We start from the raw sequence: 19,234 nt of genomic DNA, 5'->3' as shown, positions 1-19,234 counted from the left end.
AAGTGTTCATTACTGCACAGACACAAAGACATGGTCCCTGCTCCAGAGCGGTTGGGGACTTTACCATGACACCACTAATATTAGCATCCCAAGGGTTTGGAATAAATTGATGATCCCGTTAAATACAAGAGCTTCCTGATCTCCCAGCACTCAGCTCCACCTTCCAGGTGGGCTACCTAGCTAAGCAATCACCAGGATCTTTCCTCTCTTCTCAGCTGTGGGTCAAGGAGCACAAAGGGTTGAAATCCACAGCCCATCACTTCTCCAGGTAGAGCTCCTGCTGCTTGGATAATGACAGGCCGGGCTGCTGGGATGAAAAGCCCCGTTTAACTCAGCACTTCCTAAGGACATCAGGTTCTGTCACTATACGCACTGGAAAATGCAAATGAACCCAAAGATAGATATGGAGGGGTGGGGCAAAGGAGTCTGGACTGTTGGCTGATGTGAATTCTGGCCCAGGGCTGATCTGCCTGTGCTATTACATGGAATGACTGAATAATTTGCACTGGCTATAAAGGCTTCATATGAATTTAGACTCATGGGCTCTGCCAGCCACTGCCTTTTCCCTGTGTGCAACATTCCTGTCAGGGTACTGGAAACAAGCTGGGAGCTTTAGCCGATCTTCGATTGAGCCCTTTGCAGAAAGAACACAGAAGTATTTCAGATCATGGAGACTAGGCTAGTGAGGGTCATTGGCACGTGTTTAATGTTTCCCTTGGCAACTGATCAGTGTTGAATATGATGCTTGCAAAAGTCATGATGTCTTGTACATCAAGCATCACAACAGGTGGGTAAGGAGGTGTGTAGGATGGGTGATCTAGTAAATAGGGAACCATACTAGGCCTCCGGAGAGTTGGATTCAGTTCCGTGCTCTGCCACAGATTTCCAATGTGATCTTGCCTAAGTCACACAGCCTCTCTGTGCCTCAGTTCCCTTTGTGTCAAATGGGGATAATAGTCTGCTCTACTTCCCAGGGTGCTGGGAGGATAAATGCATTAAAGATTGTGAGGTGCTAGATAGCACAGCGATAGAAGCCAAACAAGTATAATATGTGTGTGTGTATATATCAGTTATTCCCATTTTACAGATGAAGAAACAGAAACACAGTGGGATGCAATGTGGAGCCCTTTTTCATTGGTGAACCCTTACTCATGAGAATAATCCCAATGGAGGGAGTAAAGGCTGATGAGGGTGAATCAGAGTCCACAATATTGGCTTCCCTGGGAGCTCCAAATTTTCAGAACCTCTGAAATTCAGGCCACTTTAGTGCCTACATACTGACAGAAGGGCCTTGCCTTAGGCACCCAGGTTTGAAAAAATTGTCCTTAATCACTTGCCCAAAGTAACACAAAACCAGTGGCAGATTATGAAATAGAAGCCCAGGAATCTTGATTGCCAGGTTCCTGCTCTAGCCACTGGTCTGCACTGCCTAAATTACTGCTTCTAGTGCTGTAGAGTCTGGCATTAAGGTTATTAAAATCAGTGGGCTTGGTTTAGATCTAACTGCAAGAATACAGTGGAATATTGTATTAAACTTCATTCTAAATTAAATCAAAAGTTTGAATTAACCCAAGACCAGCAGAGGATTACTTTATTACTAGAAAAATATGTATCTGTTACTTTTCTACTCCTGAGGGCATTCTGAGCCAAAAAAAGTAAAAATTCTGCAACCCCCGCCCCCCCAAAAAATCTATGCACAATAGTTTAAAATTCTGCAAATTTTATTTGTCAAATAAATGTGGAGGCTCCAGCATGGTAGTGAGGGGCACCGGCCACTGGCTGCCCAGAGGCGGAAGATCACTGTGTAGCTGACTCCTGGAATATGGACTCAGTGCTGAGGCTGCACCCAACCCTGACACAGCACAAGGACCAGGCCTTGAAACTGCTCTGCTCTGGGATTTTATTGTCTGTGCTGTGTTGCTTGTCTGTTTAGATAGACTGTAAGTAAAGCTGGTAAAAAAGAAATAGTGAGAGTTTTTCTGTTTGAAAATGCATTGTCCTCAAAATTGAAATGTGTCAATTTCAGCGAAATTTTCTCTGAGGAAAAAATATCAAAACAAAATATTTAGTCCTTCTGTTGTTTTGATAATGTCAAAACATTTCATTTGGACTTTCCTGTCATATTAAAATATTAATATTACATTATATTTATACATGATTTTATACTATTATAGTGTTTTGACATTATCGAAATGAAACATTTCTGTAGTCCCGAATCAAGAATTTTCATTTTCAGAATTTTTGTTCTGTGGGAAATGTAGAACTATTGTCCTAACTTGGAATGAATTTTTGGCTAAATGGCAGAATTTCCCGCGGAAAGGAAATTCCATTTTCGAATCCATCCTAATCGTAAGCTCCTTGGGCATGTATCATGTCCTCAGTATCCTTTGTCTAGGGCGAAGTATGCTTGACCATTCAGTAGTCATATTCATTTTCACATGCCGTGTGAAAATGTGTGGGTAACATTGTCAGAAGCCTACGTGATTTAGGATCCTAAATCCCATCGACTTTCAATAGGACTTAGTTTCTTTTAAAACTTTTACCCGGTGTCTTTATCTCAAATGATGGCTTTGTTTAATCTCTGTGTCATGATTGTTTGCCTGCAGTGCAGATACATGTGAATTTAGACCATCCTGTCTGTGTAGGGTGGAGGGAAGTATGGGGCTGAAAACAAGTGCAGCTGAGAGGCACAAGTGAAAGAGAGCAACAGCTCAGAACAGAGGCAGTAATAAGAAAACTGTATTGATTCTTTGCCTTCATGGAGGAAAATATCTCCAAGAGTTTCTGTGTGTTCACTGTGATTCGATAATAGATTGAGGGCACCGGGGTCTCGGGACTGATATTTATGTGCTATCAGGCTGCCAGCATCTGTGTGCAGGGCTTGAATTGTGTGTGAACAGGGACTCCATTTTAAATGAAAGTGTATAGCACAATGTATACAAAGAAAGGGCACGAATGCAACACGAAGGGCTAAATTGTGCATGGCACTGCATGGATGCACTAGAGGGGAGAGAGGACACAGAGCATCCCTTCTTCCCACAGCACACAGGAGACAGCCGTGATTGGGCACAGAGATCTCTGGGGTGGGAAAGGCAAGTGAGGCATTGGTATTGAGATGTGGAGGGGCTTGGCTATGCAGAGCAAAGGAGGTTTCCATGGCCACACTCCTCCTCCCCACAGCACATCATACAGTACCAGGAGGGCCAAAGAGGTTGTAAGGGCTACCTCTTACCTTGAGGCTCTTAGCATCCTAGTCTTTGGCAAGGAGGTGTTTACATAGGGTTGGCAACTTTCTACTTGCTCAAAACCAAACACCCCTGCTCCGCCCCTCCTCTGAGGCCCACCTGTGCTCACTCCTCCCCCCTTCCCCCCGCATCTCTCACTCTCCCCACCATCACTCACTTGGACACCTGGCAACCCTAGGTTTCCATGGCACCCAGAACAGACATCTGCACCTCTACTTTGCTACCCAGGAAGGACGGATTGGCTGGGAAAGCCAGGGAAAACCCGAGGCACTTGCTTACCCTCTACAATGGATGACATACACCCTTTAACATTTTGGTTACTTTTGGGTTGCAGCCTCTGTGTATTGAGAGAGGCAGAGCCTTCTGGCCAATCATGTCTATTTCCAAAATAAATTACCCCACACATATGCTTAAACTCCACCTTGGCATGCAGATTCTCTCCCCCATCCCTCCCCATTTGGTCTTCCACTGCTCCAGATGGCCTGGCATTATGGATTACAACTTTTTGCTGATACTAAACCCTACCACTGTTAAGGTTACATTGAGACTTCCATTGTAGGCCAACGTTTCCCCAGGTTTGTAACTTTCTGAAAAATTCTCCTTTTCGGCTGGAGTTTTGCATGCTTAGTCTCAGGCCTAAGGGGGGATAATCCTGGCAAGTTTGAGTAAAATCCATTTAACTATATATATTTTTTTTAGTTATTCAAGAATGAAAACAAGTTGTTGGGGAAAATAGACCTCAGCTGATACAATTTATTATTTACTGAGGCACTGATCTCATGCATTGACAGAGGAATGAAAAGCTGCCTTCCACTCCAGTGTTTCATGGATTCCCTCCTGTGCCCGATCCACAGAGAATATAAAAAGACTACCAATGATTTCCTCTTGGCGATGGGGAGAGGTCAAGTATCCATGCTGATTCTTTTATCATTGACCAAGAAGGCTGGTGGATTCTCTGTACCATGCCCCGATCAAAAAGGAGGTCAGGGAAGGCCTAGGACTCTTGATAATGCAAAGGCTACTGCCCTCCGCAGAACGTTTGAGAGTAATTTGCTAAACTATCAGAATCTAAAAATGGGTCCTGGAGCATTGGCTTGCGAAATACTGGCGTCAGGGACAACCTTTTGGTTGACACACCAGGGCATTGAACCAGGGATCTCAATAGCATATAAGCCCTACAACTAACAAGGGGCTGTAGTGGGGGTTCTGACAGACTCGTATCCTCTGTGGATTGGGCACCAAAGAGAACACATAATACACTGACCAGTGGGTTAAACGGGCGCTTTGTCCTGCTGGCATCCTTCACCAATAATGCACGAAATAGACCTCTGCTAGATGTTACCAGCACCAATGGGTAGAGGTGGAAATCACACCTTGGCATGTCCCTGATACTTCTGGTGTCTCACTGAATGAGTCAGCTTGAAACCGACCCAGAGAAGACATCACATTTGCTTCTTCAGCTGCCTGACCCCAGCCAAAATCTGCTCCTCTGAAGTCAGTGGGCAAAGTCCAAGTGTGGTGAAAGTAGCTAGAAAATTCCTCCACAGAGGAAGAGATTTCCACATTGGCTAGACTGTCTACCAGCCAGGACAGCCGTGCTGGCAGAGACATGATGGGGACTGCAGGAGAGGAGAAAACTTTCTTCCTCTCCAGTCACAGCTCTGGCATAACATTAAAAGAAAATTCTCTCACGATGGAGTGAATCAAATTCAGAACCCGTATTTTGCCATCACCTTCTCTCATGTGTACATAAAGGTGTCTTGTGAGGCTACCCCAAGAAAAGAGGGGTGCTTTGGAGCAGTTATATCCACAGACAAGGCCAAAAGTTGTCTATCACACTACAAGGCCATTTACAGAGTATTCCAAAGGTGGCTCTATGAGCTAAGAGGTGAAAACATTATCTAAAAGTTGTATCTGCTCTGTCACAGGCAGCTCATCATGTAGGTGTGCAGCCTCCTCCTGATATACACCTACCAGCTTCCTCCTTCCTTGTTTGGGCAACTGAAATGACAGTCTAGGCAACACCTTTTTCCCAGCACTCTAAGCACTAAAGCAGGTGCTTGCCTCCAGCCTTCCTACATCACATCGGATATTTTTACAGCTCACTTATACAGGTAGCTAACAGCAACAAAAATATCTTAATCCGCCAGCTCTTTTGCCTGTCTGTCCCATAGATGTGCCTCATCCCAACATTCTTGTCCTTTTGTCCACATCAATCTATTAGCCAAATAATAACAAAAAAGTAATTTTGCAGAACTTCAGAAAGTCAGCAGGAATTAGAGCAGTGTCTTGGATTCAGGTACTAATCCTTTGATGTACATTGTGCTAACCAGATGGTAGTCTAATCTCTGACAGCATGCAAAACCCAGTGAGCAGAGAGCACTGTAACCCCTGTGTCTGACTGAATATTCACACTCACGTCTGATTTTATTCTAGGATTGGAAGAAGTCCCCATGCAGAAACCCACACAGATGACTAAAATCCCAGACATACATTGTAGCCAAGTTCTAGATCTTTTCACTGCATAGATAATATAGGCTCCGCTTTCCTCTCTCCCACCTCATAAAAAAAAAATGTCCTGCATTCCCTCATGCTTCATTTGAACCTTTGCTTCCCCTTTGTCGGCTGGCTGCCCCCAGGAGATAAATCCCCCCAGCTTTCCAGCCACAGCCAAAGTCCAAAATCTGCTCCTTTCTTATTCCATTTGGATTCAGATGCTTCCATTGTGATGCACGGTTCTGTGCTGTAGCAGCTTCTGCGTATATGACGGGGTCCTGTATCTTACCACAGAGCCTCAGCTGGAATCCAGGGCCAGACACTGAAATAAGTTCAGAGCCACCCACAAATCAGTTTCCTTCTCCTCTTCCATCCCCTCCCTCTCTCCCACTCTACCCAACACGGCCCGTTCCTTGACGCATCTTGGTGCTGGCTAAGGCTCATTATTAACACATGCTAGAGCATTAAGGAGCATCTAAAGGAGGAGAGAGTGACGAGAGGAAAGCGGGAGTGGAAAACAAGATGAAAAGGAGCGAGGAGGGGGACAGACAGTGATATGGGTGAATGGAGAGAAAGTGCAGGAAAGGGAGGAGTGAAGGATGATAGAAAGTGCATATAATTAACCTGTGGTTCAGTGGAGAGGGCACTAGCCTGGGAGTCAGAAAAAACAAGTACTCTTTACCTGACTCTGCCACTGACCTGCTGTGTGACCTTGGTCAAATCACTTCCTCTCTGCCATGTTTCTGTTCCCTCTCCCACCTGTTGTCTGTCTTGTCTATTTAGGGTGTAAGCAATTCTGGGCAGGGACTGTCTCTCACTGTCTGTTTGTACAAGGCCTAGCATTCTGGTGCCCCCATCTTAGGTGGGGTTACTAGGCACTATGATAAAACGGATAAATAATAATAATAATAATAATAATTAATAATAACAGCCTGTAAAAACTCATTGCCAGGCATGGGGAATTGCAGAGAGATTGAAGCTCTGTGAATATGTTGAGCTGTTGAGTTCCTGAACCTATTCTCCCCTGTAATTTAAACCTACATTTATTATACAAGAGTGAGTCAATTTGAAAAAAAAAATCTACCTGTGCCAGTGCCTTCTCTGAGGGATAGGAAAACCACGATAAAAGTGAGCTGGAATTCAAATTCGAAGGCGTTTGTCATTAGAATTTGCCCCTTGTTTCCTATCTCTGCTCCTTCTTTTTCCTTCCAAATTCCTTTCCTGTTCTGCTCCAGTCTCTGTTTCCTTTTCCACCTGATGTTTCCACTGGAGTCTGTCTCTTTCTTCCCCTCTTTTGTCCTGCCCTCTTCTCAATGGCACAAGAGGCCAAGAATATTGGGATTCAAGTAAAAAACCGGAACCTGGGATGGCTGAGTGGGTTTGATATGAAGCAAAGAGGGTCAGTGCCTCCCTGCTTTCAGCAATCAGACATCGCTGGGTTAAACAGTATTCCAAACGAAGGGCTGGACACCTAGGGATAAGTCTAGCATATGGGTAAGAATAGCATTTACAGATGTTACCCACCATTCAGTGGGCTCGGCCTCCTCCACTGTGCCTGATCCACAAAGCACATGAGTCTGCTATGGTTCCCAGCGAGGAGAGTTAGGCATATAAATATATTTAAGGACCTGGGCCTTAATCCTTTAGCAGCAGCAGGAGCTCTTAGCTCTGGAGTGCCAGGGTTTGGTCTCCAGTCATGACCAAGGTAAGAGTCATTTCACAGTAAGGATCCCTCACCTACATGTTTAAGGGCCATCAAGCCTCATGCTTCAGGGCATTAGCTGATCAGCAGTTAGGGTGAGGAATGAATCCCTCCCTTGCCCCCTTCCTATACTTCAGTTAGGCCCACTAGAGTGGTATCCAACGAAGAAGTTATGCTTTCCTCTAAGGCGCCATCAGCCTTTAAACATCCGAGTCACCAAGACAAAGGGCAAACTTCTGATTTCACTTGTATGGAGGTGAGTCCCCAATAATGTCACTGAAGCCTATGGAGTTATTCCCGCTTTACCATCCGTGTGATTGAAATCTGGATCTGGCCCCCCAGTCTGCAGTTACTACATTTGTACAAATCCTTCAAGGAAAACAACAACGCAGAATTGCACAGATTCCCATTCTTGCCGTCCCAGTCTGTAAATCCTCACTCCCTTCCACCCTCAGCCTCCATCATCTGCAAACAAGCTTCCTGGAATGTAGGTAGAGGCCAATCTATCCAATGATTACTTTCTTGCCTGAATCTCTCCTATTAATTTTGTATGAGCAAAGCTTTCCCTGTTCGCACCTCCCCTCCACCCTCCCCTTTCCATGCAAACCTCTATAAACACAGCAATCATTCAAACCTACATAATACCTTATCGTGGGTTTTGCACCTGCCCATCGCATCTCCCCCTTATTTCCTATCCTATAAGCTGAGTAGTCATTCACCCCTAAACGGCAGCTTATCTCAGCATTTACACCTGCCTTGCCAATGAACTCCATGTTCTACCTGTCAGATCCCCCAGATCGCATGTCTCCTGTCGGCTGATTATTCCATCTAGAGTTCATGCGTTCCTTGCAGCTGCTTCCCTTTCATCCTTTCCACCTGCTCTGAAAAGTTACCCTGCCTTCTTCTCTGGCTCCCTCACTGCTGTCGCTGTCTCTACAGCTGATTGCATGTCTGTATCTTTTTTATACACCCGATGTGTGGTGCCACCTTTGCAATGTAATCATCCGCACTTGCCTTAAAAGAGTTGCGATGACAAAGGCAGAATCGCTATATATAGAGGCATCTGTAAGTAGTGGTGGGCCCAATCCGAAATCCCAGATCCAAAGAATCCCCTGAATTTCGGCTCTGAGGAAAGGAAGGAGAGTCTTTTTAAGACTCTACCCTGAGAGTCTGGAGATCTGGCTCTGCCACTGACAGCCTCTGTGACCTTGGGCAAGTCACATAGAGCTCACTCTTTCAGAGATCTCAGGGACAGATTTTCAAGAACCGTGTCATTCCCACATTGACACCCCAATGTGCTGAACACTCTTTAGAAAACCTGTCCCATGCAGCCAGATCCAACACCCATTCAAGTCAGTGGAAAGATTTTTAGTGAACTTTAAAGGGAGTTTGATTGAGCCCTTGAGCTCTCTCTCACTTCCGTCCCTCGTTTGTAAAAGAAGGGTGGTGGCAGACCCTTTCCCCCATTCTTTGCCTGTCTTGTCTGTTTAGGTTGTAACCTCATCATGGCAGGGGCTGTATGTTTCTATGTGTATGTACCGTGTCCAGCAGCAAGTGTATGTACTGTGCCTGCACTTGTGGCCCTTATCATGATAAAAATAATAATAATAATGATACCGTGGATTTGAGATTTGCAGCTCAGGCTCACTACAGCTACTTAGGAGCTCCCATTTTAGGACCTGCTCCAATCCCTATTGAAGTCAATGAGCGAGTCTCACATAGTAACATGGGAGTGGTCACATCAGATCAGACTGCTGGTCCATGTAGCCTGGTATCCTGCCTGTTTCAGTGACTGAAACCGTCCTATAATGCTCAGAGGATGACCCTTTACTCAGAGATGTCAATTCCTAATCTCCCTTTGACTTCAGTGGGAGCAGTATCAAGTCCCTTACCAGCTGTGGAAGGCTCTGTGCAGAGAGCGAATTTCCTTCCTAACCCCAGAAGATGATCAGTTCATGCTCTGAAACATGAGATTTGATCCTCATTCTCTTCGATAGCAGAGTTGCAAATTGCCACGACCCAATCTTTACATTTCAAATCCAGCCACGCACAATGACCCCCTGCAGCAGAGCAATATTTAGCTTGACTATTCACCGAAAAAATATATTTCCTTTTCATTTGTTTTAAATGTTGTGCTCTTGGATATATATCCCCTAATTCTTGTCGCATCACAGAGTACAAATATTTCTGATTGCTTTCTCCTGTATCCTTCAAATAACTGTATATCATGTACCTCAATGACATTCTTCTTCCAGACTAAATAACCCATTCTTTTCAGCCCCTCTCCTTTTAAATTGGTTAATATTTGTAAAGCAGTTTGAAAATGCATTAGTATCATTCAGTTATAATGTATTTTCTGTTATTTTCTTCCCTTCCTTTTAATGCCTCAAGTATCCTTCTATCAGCTGCCATCCATCTCCATTGATTCTATCAGTGAGCATATGTAGGTCTTTATAATGCCATGGGGAATTTCCTGTCACCCTTCCTGACCTGGATTTTGGAACAACCAAAGATACTAAACTTCAGTGGTTTGAGCATTAGCCTGCTAAACCCAGGGCTTGTGAGTTCAAGCCTTGAGGGGGCCACTTAGAGATCTGAGGCAAAATCAGTACTTGGTCCTGCTAGTGAAGGCAGGGGGCTGGACTCTGTGACCTTTTGGGGTCCCTTCCAATTCTATGAGATCAGTATATCTCCATATATTATTTATTATTATTACACAGGGTTCACACTGAACCTAGTACATGCTAGGGCATGGGGACTGTCTTTGGGCCTTGACCCTGCAGTCAGCTTCTTGTGAAGTCTATTGGGCTGTGCATAGGTGTGAGGAGTCTGCCTTCATGGATCTGTCTGCAGGACTGCACCTTTAGTGAGCCCTGGGGTCCCCGTTCAGGAAAGCACTGAAGCACCTATTCAAGTCAGTGGGACTTTAGTACATCCCTAAAGGTGAGCTTTGATGCATGGGGACAGATTCAAGCAGATGCATAAGTACTTTGCCGAATCAGGGTCTATGCAGTTTCAGTGCCTTAATTTAAGGGGCTCTCTTTAAGCTAGGACATAAATATTTTTTCCTCAGAGGATTCTGCAAGTTAAGGTTATTTTCCCTAAAGTCCATTAACTTTATATTCCTCCAAGTAAAATGTCATATTAATCCTTTGGTTTGATCAGATTCTTCTTAAATTGCCCGGTAATGTCCTTGCTATTAACTAGCCTTTTCCATCATCACCCACTTGCTACTCACATCCTCCTCCAAATCACAAACAAAAGTAGTAAGCAATGCTGATCCAATATTGACCAATGGGTTTCCCCATTATTAACTTCCATCCCTCTGAGCAGCAGCTCTTCACGATGACTTCTTAATTCATAGTACTTGGCTACCTTTTAATTCACAGGACGGATTAACTTCTCTAAAGAGGGACCTTTTCAAAAGACATGTGAGACTGAGAGGAAATCAGATAATTTATAATCACCAGGTCCCTTTTTATCCACTATTTTATGAACATTGTCACAATTTTCTAATTGGGTTGAGAGGCCTCATTTACCCTTTAACAAGAGGTGCTAGTTAGACCCAAACCCTTATGACTTATCCAAGTGCTGGGTTATTTTCTCCTTTAAAAATATCCTCAGTCAGTTTGCCTGGAACTTGGGTGTAACTCATCACTCTGTAATTTCCTAGGCTGTCTTTAGCAAGATGCACACCCAGGGCCACACGTTATCACGGTTTCTGTGCTGAGAAACAGTGAAGCCAACAGGATATATATATATATATTTGTTTAAGCAAATCTGAGGCAGGATATGAATCCATGCCAGCAGCTCCAGGAACAGCTGTGCTCTGAAGGATACATTATACACACTCGGCAGCATTGCCGTGATTTCATATTTTATTTCTTTTTGCAATTTTACCATGACCACTACGCAATTGTTGCAAGCTACTGCCCTTCATTGCCTCAGGGTTCTTCATGTAAACTTCAGCTTCTGCTGGTGTTACCCCACAATTGCCAGCAAAAAAGTGCCCCCCCTCAATATTTACAAGTCTCTCACAGTACAGACTGAGGCAAAGAATCAATGGAATTTCTACACAACTTCAGCACCTCTTTCTACATTCCACATAAGAATCTCGCTTGCTTCTGATGTTTCCCTTACTTTCCCACCGTGGTTACATGCTCTAAAGAGAAGTCATGTGTTGATAATGATGTTGCAATTCCTGCATTCACAGCCTTCCCACTGCAAATCGCAACTGTCCGATGGTAGCATCCTTCACACCTGCTTCTCCCAGTGTCCATACCTGCCCTGCAGTCTCAAGACACAACCTGCATCGCAATTCATCTCTTTGCCTACTTCTTTGACTAGTTTCCGTTCCTTACCCCTTTCTAGCCCTGACTCTGAACTACTCTACGAGCTACCTTGGTTTGTTCTTCTGTCCCTCCGCAAGCATGATTGAAGCACACGGGCTGCACTTGTAATGCCAGCACATTTAAGGGCAAGGTTTTTAAAACCCAGCCTCCCCACCATGATTAGCACCCACCGTGTGCAGGGACAAATGGCTGCGGATGTCAGTACCTGCTGTCAGTGGTATGTCTATCAACCTCACCTGCGGTCCCAGTGGGGGTCCATAGACATCTCAATGACATCACTTGGGCTTACACATAGCTGCAGCCAGAATCATTAAGGTCCTACAGAATTGTAGACTCCATAATGAGGGGGCAGAGTGATACTCGGTCCAAAGAGAACCCTAAGGGACAGATCGTCAGCTGATGCAAGTTGGCAGCGCTCCCCTGGCTGGGCCAACACTAGAGGTTTTATCATCCAGGGAGCAGAAAGAGTTTTCAGTACCCCACCCCACCCAACCAAAAGATGCAATAAATAAATAGAACTGACCTGTCAGGTATAACCCTCACTCCAACCAAAACCAGGGATTTCCTGAGTGGCCATCCTAACGGCCTGCTCCTAAGGCTGGCCCTGGCCAGTGGCTCCATTGGCACCAGCTGAGATTCTAGTCCCTTACAGTATATTCTCTGTGCTACAACTCTTCGCGGTAGTGGGCCGAGTTATAAAAGTGCAACCAATACTAATACTTGTCAGACCTACAAGGCTTCCGCTTGTACTAGTTCAGGTGAAACAGCATGCAAAAGGTGACACTCTGTCCTCGGAGCCACACCAAACACGTCACAAGCTCTCAGTGACAGCATCAGATGTTGTTACCAAATGGCCAGTGCTACTCTCACTCCGCCTGATTTCAAAGCGGAGTTGGCAGAGTGCTGATAAGATCTGCTGTTTTTATGCAAGCTGTGTGACATGCCAGGCTCTCTGCAAAGCATGATTGCTAGAGACTAAGCATCGCAGCTGGAGAGTGCAGGTCAGCATATGAGTATGAACAATGTCATAATTCTTTCTCCGCTCTGATATTATGTTTCCCTTTTAAACAAAAAGAGCTGGATGAAATTGCTCTCATGTATTTCTAGAGTTTCATTTAGGCACAGAACCCTCTTTTATTTCTGCCCTTGGGCTGTTGGGTAGCTTCTAAACAGCTGCTACGTTTCACCCCAGGTTGGCTTCACAATAATCCAGGGATGGGTGACGTGATTTGTCGAGCATTCTGCAACCCTCTGAGATGAAAGGTACTGCATCAATACATGAGGGTCACTATTAGCGTTAGTGCCTCAGTAACCAGTGCCCAACACTGGAGCCTGTCCAGACAACAGCGCCCAGCGTTTGTCTAGCAGTCGGAAGTCCTCTTAATGTCTGGGCTTCTGTACTCTATAAAGTATTTATCTCACCAGTATAAACAGTGTGCAACAATGACACATATCTGAACAAGAGCACACAGCATGAACCTCATCTAACCAGTCACTGTCTGGAGACCAGCAGTCAGAGCTGCTCTGGACGGGACCCTGAAGGCAGCATCAACTGCTGCTCCCATTACTGTCACAGGGTCACATCCAACAGCTCTTAAATGAGTTGTTTCTTTGAAGCCAATGGAACCAACCCTGTCAACAGGGGCCTTAGAATCAACACCTGCCAGGGCTCCATTTTGCATGCTATCAGACTGGAGCAATGCTCTAGTCAATATCCCCCAATCAACACAGTTGTGCTGTGGACATTGACCTGGCATCATCACTCAACATTGTTCAGACCCCTCAATAACACTGTTCCACGTCTAAGCCCCATCGCCTGCCCACTACACTTGATAGTTCTGCCTACGGCACGTGCTCCATTTGAACAAATAAAGAAGGACCCTTCCCTCCTTTGGTTGTGCTTCAGGAGATGTCTGCTCCATCGCTTGCTTCATCACCACACAAAAAGCTGTTTGTGGCAAAGGGAAGGTGCAAAGGGTAGATAGGTTGTATTAAAACCCCTCCACACAAGTAGCAAGGAGACCCCAGTCTGTAGCTCCAGCCACCGCTCACAGAAACATGTCACAGATGATTCCGTCCTCTCTTAGGCTCTGATCCACTGCCCACTGAAGTCAATGGAAGTCCTTCCCCTGACTTCAGTGGGCACTGAATCAGGCCCTTCGTTCATTCTTTTTTCTAATTACATTGACTCTCTTCCTGGATTAAAAGGAAGAGCCCAGATTGTCATGTCTAAAGATGATGTCAACAACTATTTCTCTCTCTCATATGCCAAACTGAAGTAATCAGATTAACTCACTCTAACTCCGCACACAAGGGCAAAACATAACCTAGATTCAGTCTCAGCAGGGGAACTCAAGGGTCCCCACCACCAAAGTTACAACCTGCAGCCATGCCAGACAGAGCTGCGTTCTTCTCAGATCTCATAAACAAAGCAATGCTGGGCCCATAAACAGCCATATCGGAAACCTCTACAGAAAACTCAGGGCACTGCAGGAAGTGGCAAGTGTAACTCAGTAGGAAGGGCTCTTTTCTCTGAGTCAACTCTGAACCAATCAGAGCATAGATATGGTGCTCATGGGAGAAGCCATCTTTCAGATGATAAATAAAACCAATGGACCAGATTATGCCCCATGAACCACTCCCAGACAGGACCTTCATACCATGATCTTCCCCCCTCCAAAGAGAAAACCAGCTCAACTTCTGAATGCCCAGGAGCCTCTGCATGGTCTGGGATGATCTGACACAAGGTCCTTACTGCTTAATCTAATTAAGATCCCACCCCTATTTTGCAAGAGAAGAGCTGTTAAGCAAGCCCGTCCATTCCCAACTATGGGTGATTATATTCCATATCCCTAACTTCATCTCTGCCCTTTCAATGTGAGAAGCTATTTTTTTTCACTCTCCCTCTTAAAAGCTGTAGTGTTTCTGGCCCAGATTAGCTGTTGGCCTCCATCCCAGAAGTGGCTGCATTTCAGCACTGGGTAAGGGATTCCTTTATGCACAGGGCCGGATCCTCATCATAACCTCATTGATTTCAGCTGAGGGTTGCTGATTTACACCAACAAAGGGTTTGGTCCAGAGCCTGTTAGTGCACCTGGGATCCTTTCAGACTAAAGACAGTGTATATGTCATTATTTATTATTATTACCTGCCATTATTATTAGCTACTGGCTGCAAATGTGTGAGGACTGAAAACACCACCGAGAAGGGCAGTGCGTGCAGGTCTGCATGCATCCCACCAAACCTATTCTAGGAAAACACTGTATGTCTAACCTGACCTGGAACCTAGCTGCTGTGAAGCCAGCTGATCTCCTGCTTTGCAAAGCATTCCCACAACTGAAATGGAGTCAGAGCGCCCCCTTCTGGGAGTCACAATTCGATCCTGTGACACTGATTCCCTGTGTAAATGAAGATATTAATGCAGGGACTCTGAGCTAGCAAATATCAGTGTTACCAGAATGGTTTTAAATTGTATATGCATTTGTTTCTCACATACACACAAACACACACAAAGGACATTAGATATCACACACGTACGTTGCTGCATGCCTCCCCCCCGACCGGAACATTGTTCAGCTGCTGTAATTTCTCATCTAGGGACTTGCATTTGTTTACTTGTTGGGTTATTTATTTATTTATCCTCCTGTCCCTTCAGGGTTTCTTTTTACATTTATTTGCTGATATTTGACATAAATCTAGAAGTTTTGATTTTCGCAACCCCAAATCTGATTTTTTTTCATGCCTTTGAATCATATGTGACTATATGAGTGTACATGTCTGGGTCACATCTGGAAATTCAAACTGATGTCTCAGTACGGCAGAGAGACACAACAACATGCACAGTTTTTTCTCTGAACCAAATTTTTTCAGAGCTTCCTCAAGCCATGTTTTTGGGGAACGCAATGGGAGTTTCGACTGAGTGAGGACAACAAGATTTGTGTTACAAAAACCATCTCAGTAATAACCCTCAACGGTCATGCTCAGTTCCACTTAACACTCACCAGAAGCAGAATGCCATCTCTATTCCATTTAGCCCTATACACACTTCCAAGGTATTAAACATGGTGGGGGAGCCAGGCAGGAGGGGAGACCATGGATAAACCTTCCACAATCCCTCTTGGAACCAGCTTTTAGAAGTAGCAGTACCCTCTCAATGTGTCCCTCAAATCAGAAGTTTTACCAGGACAGTCAGCTGGCCTCATTAGATTCCAGCCCTTAGGGAGATTACACAATCTCCTAACTAGGCCCTTCGAAGAGAGAGGTGGGAAGAGAGGTGATGGTGGTTAGTGCATCTTAAACCAGTGACATCATCTTCCCCTCAAGCACCATACCAGTGTGTTCATCCCTGAACCGGGGGGTGGGGGGCGGGGGGCAGCAAAGCAAAGGACTGTTGGTGAGGGATTGTGCTGCAAGGACGGGAGGGTTTTGCTCTGACCCCGATAGGCAGAACTAGAGTAAAGTGGGACCTTGGAAAACTGTGTGTGTCCTGTGGACGAACACAGAGATATTCTCTCTCTCTCTCTCTCTCTCTCTCTCTCTCACACACACACACACACACACACACACACACACACACACACACAGTGAAATACACAACTAACAGGGCAGGTGTGATTTCTGCGAGCCACCTCAGACAGTCTCAAGCTCAAAGTTTGTAGGGTGCAGGATGGTTCCCTCTCCTGGGAATCCTGTCTGCCTTTGCTGGGGTGAAGTAATCACTGAGTCCTGGGGCCATGCAAAGAGCAGTAAAACACAACAAATCCTGCAAAGCATTTTCGGCTGAGTGGCAATGGGCTGTGGAAGCAGACAGCCCCAAAATCAATGCCTGGAAGATAATCCAAAGCAGAACACGGTGCTTTCCAAGTGAGTTGCTTACCTAAAGATGTGCAAAGAGGAGTAGTGGTGGGGTGGGGAGACACCAAACCTGCCTGGAGATTTGATTTGCACTAACAGTGAGAATGGCAACACAATGACAGTGTTGTGTGTGTAGATGGGTGCGGGAGACCAAGAATGGGGGTGGGAGATTGTTAGTCCAAAATTGTGTGTGTGTGTGAGAGAGAGAGAGACCAAGATTGTGTGCATGTGCATGGGGTGGGGAGTTGTGTGCGTCCAAGATGGTGTGTGGTTTGTGTACAAGAAGGGGGGAGGGAAATAGACCAAGTTTCGTGAGGTGTGGTGGGGGGTGAGAGAGAGAGAATCACTAGAAACTAGGATTCATATTTAAACCAAAAAAAACTGCATCTTTCTTGTGCCAAAATCTTGATTATTTTCTCTCCACCTGCCAGCCCCCCCACACACACACACATACACACACACACAACATACACTTCTCTGCAACTCTCCCGAAAGCAGCTTAACTCCCATTAACGAATTATTATTATAAACCCAGAGGGAAAGCCAGGCTAACACGAGCAATCTTACTGTCCTATCGAGAGCATCGACTCCAGATGCCAATCCCAAGTCTACATTCATCCATGAAGCTAGGCAGCATTTTGTCTGCAGTTTGTTTTCCCCTCTCCAAGGCTCCTGCACCTCTTCCCCACCCCCACCCCCCCGTATTTTATCGAGGGACACCTCCCACACCTCCAGACTTCACCTAGCTCCTCCAAAAAATGGAATCTGTGTTGGACCTGTCGGCGATGATGATGCAATGGTGTGGAAGTGCTCTCTCACCTGACCTCCCAAATCTCCTATGGACTGGGAAAAGCAAACTTATGCTCCTTTACCAGGCAGCATTGCAAGCAGGCTTCACAACTGAGCGGCTCATCAATACATAAAAAAATCACCAGCTCTGGGGAGAGAAGGGGGGGTTACAACCCCCCCCCCAGATCTATGGTCCTCTCCCCGGGCACATAAAGATGTCCCACCCCCACCCAACTCCCCTTACTTCCTTGCTGTATTTCAGTTTCGTCCAATTCCCATTCGGGGTAGAAGCAATCAACCCGGTGTGGGATTTAAAGCTGCAGACGTCTCCCTTCTACAGGGTTTGCTTGTCACTTGCACAAATGGAGCAGTGGATTAAGTGGAGATGACACCATCTCTTTGGGGACGTTTTCCCGGGATGTATCAATATTCTGCAATCCAGACAGAGCGGTAGATTTTCACTCCCACCTCCTGCTCTAGCCGAAGGCTGCACCCTTCCTCCCGTGCATTTTAAAAATGTACCTTGTCCTAGCTACGTGATCCCATTGCATGAAGCAGCTCCCACCCCCTATGCGTGAAAATGTCCGGACAGCCACAAACGTGTTCCTTACACACACACACACACACACACACACCAGAAGCTAATTAGGTTACAGGACTTCTGCATTGAAACAGCACATTAACTTCATGCAAACCCAAGGAGGGAGGGAGAAGGGGAAAGAGACTGCCAGGCAAAGTGTGTGTGTGTGTGTGTGTGTGTGTGTGCTTTCAACGGCACTGACTCCGGCGGGGGATGGGATTCAATAGGACACCCTAGAAAATGACATTACAGTAAGAAGGGATCACGACGAAGGCATGAAACGCAGTTCAAAAGCTGCGCACCAGGGCAAGGAGCTGAGGGGATTCGATGCAGATGAAACGAAACCCTCCCCTTACCTGAGGTTACTGTTCCTCTTTGGCCGAGAGCTGATCGCCGGTGGGGTTTATTGGGCTCGACGGGAAGTGGTAGGCTCGCTTCTGTGGCCAGCTGGCATACTGGGTGCTGCACTGATCATGCAGGCGTGGGGATACTGGGGCTCTAGCAGTACTTTTCATGCTCAGACAGAAAATCCCTTCCCTGGGTCCAGATCGCAGGCATTAAGGACAGAGGCAAATCCTTCTCTCTCCTTCTCTCTTTCTTTGCTTTCTTTTTTTTTGGTCTGTTCCTTCCTCCTTTTTTCTCCCCTCCCCTCTCCTCTGCCGATCAGTCTGTAGCCATCGGGGAAGGAGCAGCCGAGGCAGCGGGGAGAATGGAGAGGGGGCTGGAAATGAGCATGCAAAGGGCTGTAGGAGAGAAGCGGGAGGCGGGGCTTCCCGGGAGGGGCGGGGCTTGGAGCAGCCTGGATCAAATGAATGGGGGGGGGGAAACAGGGAGGAGCCTAAACCTGGAGATTTTATTCTAAAAAAGTGTTTTGTACATAATGGGGGCGGGGGCTGGGCGCGAGGGGAGGGGCTGGCTCGGAGGAGCAGAGCAGACAGAGCCCGGGACGTGTGAAAGGCGGGTCAGACTGGAGCTGGGGCAGCGGTTGTGGGGTGGGCAGGGGATCGCTACGGGCCAGTGCCAGCCGTGGGTGGGACCGGGCTTGCGTTGAATTTGGGGTGGGGGGGCACGGGGGAGAGAAGGGAGCGGGGGGGTGGATTTCTAACGAAAGGTCCCCTCCCTGGTCATTGCATTTTATTTTATTGCGAGCTTATGCTTCAGGAAGGAGCTGGCGCGCAGAGCAGAGGAGCTGGGGATTGCGGGCGCTCACTGCACG

At 46.2% G+C, this 19,234-nt stretch overlaps 1 protein-coding gene across 1 annotated transcript in view; it reads right to left on the bottom strand.

Annotated features, from left to right (window-relative positions):
* The window catches only part of BRINP1 (BMP/retinoic acid inducible neural specific 1), a 94,171-nt gene extending 75,418 nt beyond the window's left edge, over nt 1-18,753 (bottom strand). Inside the window, exon 1 of the mRNA XM_050926903.1 lies at nt 18,375-18,753. The gene's annotated coding sequence lies outside the window, so the exon portion shown is untranslated. The remainder of the gene's footprint in view (nt 1-18,374) is intronic.
* Nucleotides 18,754-19,234: the final 481 nt, after the last annotated feature.

The sequence above is a fragment of the Gopherus flavomarginatus genome, chromosome 17, assembly GCF_025201925.1.
Source record: "Gopherus flavomarginatus isolate rGopFla2 chromosome 17, rGopFla2.mat.asm, whole genome shotgun sequence".
NCBI classification, from domain to species: domain Eukaryota; kingdom Metazoa; phylum Chordata; order Testudines; family Testudinidae; genus Gopherus; species Gopherus flavomarginatus.
This window is presented reverse-complemented; position numbering and strand designations above follow the sequence as displayed.